The following is a 6,054-nucleotide window of genomic DNA, read 5'->3' as shown; positions in this document are numbered from 1 at the left end:
TCCACCCACCGCCGCCTCCTTTCCGCCCCTTGGCTGCCGGCCGCCATGGGCGCCGCTGGGAGAAGGAGAGGTGTCGGGCCTCGGGCAGCCCATCTGAAAACGCAGGAAGCTGCCTAATGTCGAGTCGGACCCTGACCCACTAATAAATAATAATAATAATTTTATTATTTATATCATCTGGCTGGGTTGCCCCAGCGGGAATCCTTTAGTACTGACAGCAGTGGCTTTCCAGGGTTTTCAGCAGGGCCGGATTTAGGTTTGATGAGGCCCTGAGGTAATGGGGCCCTTTATATGTCCAGCTGTCCTTTGTCAGCAACAAATTGTCACCGTTTTTTGTGTTGAATATATGCTATATGGTAATTTATGGACCTAATAGGTATCTAAAGCCATTTGCACAGAACAAATAGCAGCCAACACAACACAAAGCACTGTTGCTGTATGTAGGTTTTGTTTTGTTTGTTTTTTATCTTATATTTTGGGAATGTACATCCAGTTTTTTCCCCTTTAATTTTTTGCCCCCCCCCAAGAGAGTGGGCCCCTAAGCTTTAGTTTACATGTCAATCCAGCACTGGTTTTCAGGGACATTCCCAGCATGTGTGCAAAGCAGATGCCCCCACCACTAAGCTATGGTCCATTCCTTAAAAGTAAGATTCTAGTCCTCATGGTCCTGTAAAAAAGAGAGCTGGTTTTCAATAGGAACCTATCGAACCAAACCATTGGTCCACCTAGCTCAGTACTGTTTGCACTGACCAGCAGCAATGGCTCTCCAGGGATTCAGGTGAGGGACAGCCCTGCCTCGAGATGCTGGGGAGTGAACATGGGACCTTCTGCATGCAAGACAGGTGCTCTGGCACTAAGCTACGGACCATCCATTAGGTAAAGGTAAAGGGACCCCTGACCATTAGGTCCAGTCGTGACCGACTCGGGGGTTATGGCGCTCATCTCGCTTTATTGGCCGAGGGAGCTGGCGTACAGCTTCCAGGTCATTTTGCCTGCATGACTAAGCCGCTTCTGGCGAAGCAGAGCAGTGCACGGAAACGTCGTTTACCTTCCCGCCGGAGTGGTACCTATTTATTTACTTGCACTTTGACGTGCTTTGGAACTGCTAGGTTGGCAGGAGCAGGGACCGAGCACGGGAGCTCACTCCGTCGCGGGATTCGAACCACCGACCTTCTGATCGGCAAGTCCTAGGCTCAGTGGTTTAACCCACAGCGCCACCCGCGTCCCAGACCATCCTTCAAGGCAGAGTAAAAGGTGAGGCAAAAGATTCCTGGAGTACAGGGTATTGGACTAGATGGCCCCTTGTAGTCCCTTGCAACTACAGTTCAATGATTGAATGAAGCTGGGAATCACCAGTTTAAACCATGAGACCCTCTGTAACCACAGAACACACATCCTTTCACTCTGGATATGTTTTACAGTCTTATTCCTAAGTACGCCTTAGGTCTGCATTCCATATTTCCTTGGCAATTGCAACACTTTATTATGCTTAAGCCTTTTTTTCTTTCCTTTTTTCTGGAACCTGTCTGTTGGGATTGAAATTCCATTTTAAAAAAATATATTTGCAAATAATTGTCAGCGGGTTGGTGTGACGGTGGTGGTTGTTTTCTTTACTTTTCAGCTATTCCCTGGAAAAGGGAAATCCAGATTAAATTGGGGAGGGGAGGGATTTGTGGACTGGCGTATTATTGATGCTGCCAACATCATGTAGAAGCTGCAGAAATCTTGCATCCACAAGAGTGCAATAAACACGCCTCTAGAAGCACCCTCCTTGCTCTCTTTCCCTCGAATGAAAACGCTGAGCATGGAAAAAGTCACCTCTCCCAAGTGTGGAAAATTTCAGCCCCGTGGCCAAATTTTGTGGAAAGTTACAGGCAGCGTTGATGACTGCTCAGTTATAAAGAGACTTGTTGTGCAATGGCCTGGCTATTAAGTTTTTATTTCTGGTAAATCCAGGTTGTAGGATATGTTTTATCTCCAGCATTCAAAAAGTCAAGGACTACAGCTGTCTTTCCGCTTAATCCTCAACACACCGCTACGTATCTATGTCATAAAGTTATAACAACACTGCCTTTGACAACATGGTGCCCTCCCAGTGGCTTGCACTACAATTCCCATCAGCCCAAGTGCTGGCAATTCTTCCCGCCTCCTTCCCCTTTTGTGCAGAAAGGGCAAGAGAGCAAAGCAGCTGGGAAATTCTGTTTAAATACACACACACACACACACACACACACACACACACACATATGCAAACATCAAAGAATCGTATGTTACGGAAAAATCTAGGTGCGAGGCTGCTCAGTCACCCAGCTCGTCGGGCAGAGCCCGTGGGTCCCTGCGGAATAAAGGAAGGAGTCCAGCCACCAACCAGAGCAAATAGCTGTAGACCAAAGTTTATTGCGCAACAGGATAAAAGAGGAATTTTGAACCCCGAGGATGGGGTGACAAGGACTTTTAAAACTTTCCCACCATATCCCAGAATACAGTTCGTACAGCATCACTGATACATCATTGTTACATCACTGACATGTCACAAAAGGGGAGGGGTAGACAGGGGTTACACTAGTTTAACCTTGGCAAACAGGTCCAGACAAGTCCTTGGTACAAGATTAGCATAAGTAAACATGTCAGGGCAAGACCCAGGTATAAGATTAGCATAGGAAAACACCTCTGAAGTCCCACCACCCAAAGTACAATAGAACTTCCTTTGCATGTCTGGACCCTTTGGCAAGTCTGGTGATGGGATCAGGCTTTCCTTAGCTAACAACCAGCTCAGCAATTGTCACCTCTGAGCACTTCCTGGGGTAGGAGGTTTGCTCAGCTTAACAGACACTTGCCAGACTGTATTTGAAAAGGAAGCCCCTACAGTCCAAAGACAATTGGAAAGCTTTCCCCATTTCCTTCCTCCTTGCAGAGAAATATTTGAGGTCATTTTGGGAGAGTCAAAATGGCTTCAGGATTGCTCTCCTGTTCTATTTCAGAGACGTGGTTTAAATACTTATGTATGTGTTTGCCTTGTAGATTTATGAATATTCTGTATTTGAGACCTTAGAATTCTTGTAACAGTGGTATGGAGGGTTCTGTTCTGTTCTTGTTTTTATTATGTATTTTGTGTTATTATCTTGTATTTTTATGCTGTGAACTCCCCTGAGATCTGCAGACGAAAAACGATGTAATATTTAATCAATCAATCAATCAATCAATCAATCAATAATCAAGGACCCCCTTGGGCTTTCCTCAGAGCAAGACAGGAGCAAGGCAAAGCCTCGGGAGATTGGCGGATAATGGCCACCAGCAGCAGAGCAAGAGGATCAAGCAGTAAGAGAGCTGTGGGGGGAGCCATTTATCACATACACCCCATGTGTGGTTTTTGTTTTTGTTTTTTTGAGTTTTCACAGAATTTATTTGACCGGAATGCAACACAACAGTACAATCTCCATATATTTTCTGCCAGGATAATTTAATTTCTGTTAAAATCCACTGCTGGCTCACTTCTTGCCAGCCCCAACATTTGCTTTAGCTGTTCCTCTGACTTTCTTCATCCTGTTCTTACATTCTTTACGCTGTTTCCTTGAAGTCTTTTTGTTTTCATACAAACCATGCCTGGCTAGTCTGTGCTTTGGTTCATTTTTCTTTGCATAGTCGAGGGAATCGTAGATCATGCCAAAGCCTGTTGTCTTCCCCAGTGGCGTAGCGTGGAGGGTGCAGGGGGGGCCGGCCGCACCGGGCGCAGCATCTGGGGGTTAGGGTTAGGGGGCGCAAATCCACGGGTTAGGGGGCGCAAATCCATGGGTTAAAGGTAAAGGTAAAGGTACCCCTGCCCGTACGGGCCAGTCTTGACAGACTCTGGGGTTGTGCGCCCATCTCACTTAAGAGGCCAAGGGCCAGCGCTGTCCGGAGACACTTCTGGGTCACGTGGCCAGCGTGACATAGCTGCCCTGGCGAGCCAGAGCCGCACACGGAAACGCCGTTTACCTTCCCGCTGGTAAGCGGTCCCTATTTATCTACTTGCACCCGGAGGTGCTTTCGAACTGCTAGGTTGGCAGGCGCTGGGACCGAGCAGCGGGAGCGCACCCCGCCGCAGGGATTCGAACCGCCGACCTTTCGATCGGCAAGTCCTAGGCGCTGAGGCTTTAACCCACAGCGCCACCGGGCGCAAACTACTTGCCTTGCCCCGGGTGCTGACAACCCACGCTACGCCACTGGTCTTCCCACCTCCAAAATGAGTCCTGAAGCCAAAGACGAAAATGACATCTGGGGTTGTCTTGTACATTTTGGCCAACTTTTCGCAGATTTCAGTTTTGGGAACAGTGGCCTTTCCAGGATGAAGAACATCTATCACCATCTGCTTACGCTGAAGCAGACTGTTGGTCATGAACTTCCTTGTTCGGATGGTGACCGTGTCATTCATCTTGGCGGCGTCTCCAGCCACACCCCATGTGTGTTGTCTGCCTAAGATGATTAGCTCAGTTTGATGGGAGCTGGAACCATAGAATCAAAGAGTCTTCGAAGGGAGGAACCATGAGTGCCATCTAGTCCAACCCCTTGCAATGCAGGAATCTTTTCTGCAACACAAGACTCGAACCCACAACCCTGAGACTAAGAGTCCTGTGTTCCACCAACTGAACTATGTGTTCAACAACATTTGGAGGGCGACAGATTTCCGCCCCCCCCCCCCATCCTTGCAACAGAGCACAGAGTATTCTATAATTTGCAGTCAGCTCCTAGTGGATTGAAGGCTGCAAACTGCATGCACAGTTGTCTTAATAATTATTGCTATAGATTTGGGGGAGACCCCCCCCCTAAACCAGACCCTCCAAGTATCCATATTTTCCTGGGAAAGTTCTCAATTTACAGAAGCTGGCCCAGTTTCTGATTTGATCCTGGAATGTCCCACTCTTCCTTAGGACGTCCCTATTTTCATTGGAGAAATGTTGGAGGGCATGGTGTTATGAGATCCCTGAGCCAATAAAATAAGTAACTATACTATCTTTAGAACAGGCTTCCTCAACCTCGGCCCTCCAGATGTTTTTGGCCTGCAACTCCCATGATCCCTAGCTAGCAGGACCAGTGGTCAGGGGTGAGGGGAATTGTAGTCCCAAACATCTGGAGGGCCGGAGTTTGCCTATGCCTGCTTTAGGAGATATCTGAAGGCAGCGCTGTATAGGGAAGTTTTCAAATGTGAGATGTTTTATTATGTTTTTATATATGGTGGAAACCGCCCAGAGTGGCTGGGGCAACCCAGTCAGATGGGTTGGATATAAATAATAATATTTTTGTTTTTGTTGTTGAATAGGACGTCCCTATTTTTATCGGAGAAATGTTGGAGGGTATGCTAAACCCTAGAAATTAAAAAATGCTAGGATTTTGATTATTTGGGATGTGAAGGGGAAAATGCAAGCTGCAGAGGAGTTCCTGGGCTAGCCCATGAAAAAACGACCTGGCTAAGCTATGCCCGAGAAGTCCCTCCTTGCCCTGAGGTGTGAATAGAGACTGCGGATTTGGAAGGTTGTCAGGATAACTGGGTGTGAGGTGACAGGAAAAAAGAGTTTTCAGTAAGGTGTTCTGCAGGGAAGAATAAGGGAGAAGAAAGACTATGTAGCAGGAACCCCCCCCCCATCATTCAGTTTTTGTACAAACTTCACACACACTCACACTCACACACTACATACGCTACACTTCTGTTATAAATTCATAGAAAATCAACCATACATCGGATTTGCACTGTTCCACTTTTATTTTACTCCACGAAGGAAGGACTACAAAATGGGGAAGGTTTGATACAGGCCAGCCATAATCCCTTGAACATTCCAGCACATCCACAGAAGCCCTGCCCAGTTGCTATGCCAACCCTGATGGTCCTAGACAGAAGACAATCAAGATCACAAAGAACTTCCATATGGGAGTGGATTCAGCATGGACTGGAACAAAGGACAATGATCAGATCTTCCCTCAGGGGGCAGGAAACTGCGACTACCTTTTGTCTTCTGAAAATGACTCGTGGGGAGGGGGAGAAGGGAACCAGCCAGGTGACAGGACACTCAGGTTACCACC

Source organism: Podarcis cretensis (genome assembly GCF_951804945.1).
Source record: "Podarcis cretensis genome assembly, chromosome: 16".
In the NCBI taxonomy this organism is placed as follows: domain Eukaryota; kingdom Metazoa; phylum Chordata; class Lepidosauria; order Squamata; family Lacertidae; genus Podarcis; species Podarcis cretensis.
This window is presented reverse-complemented; position numbering follows the sequence as displayed.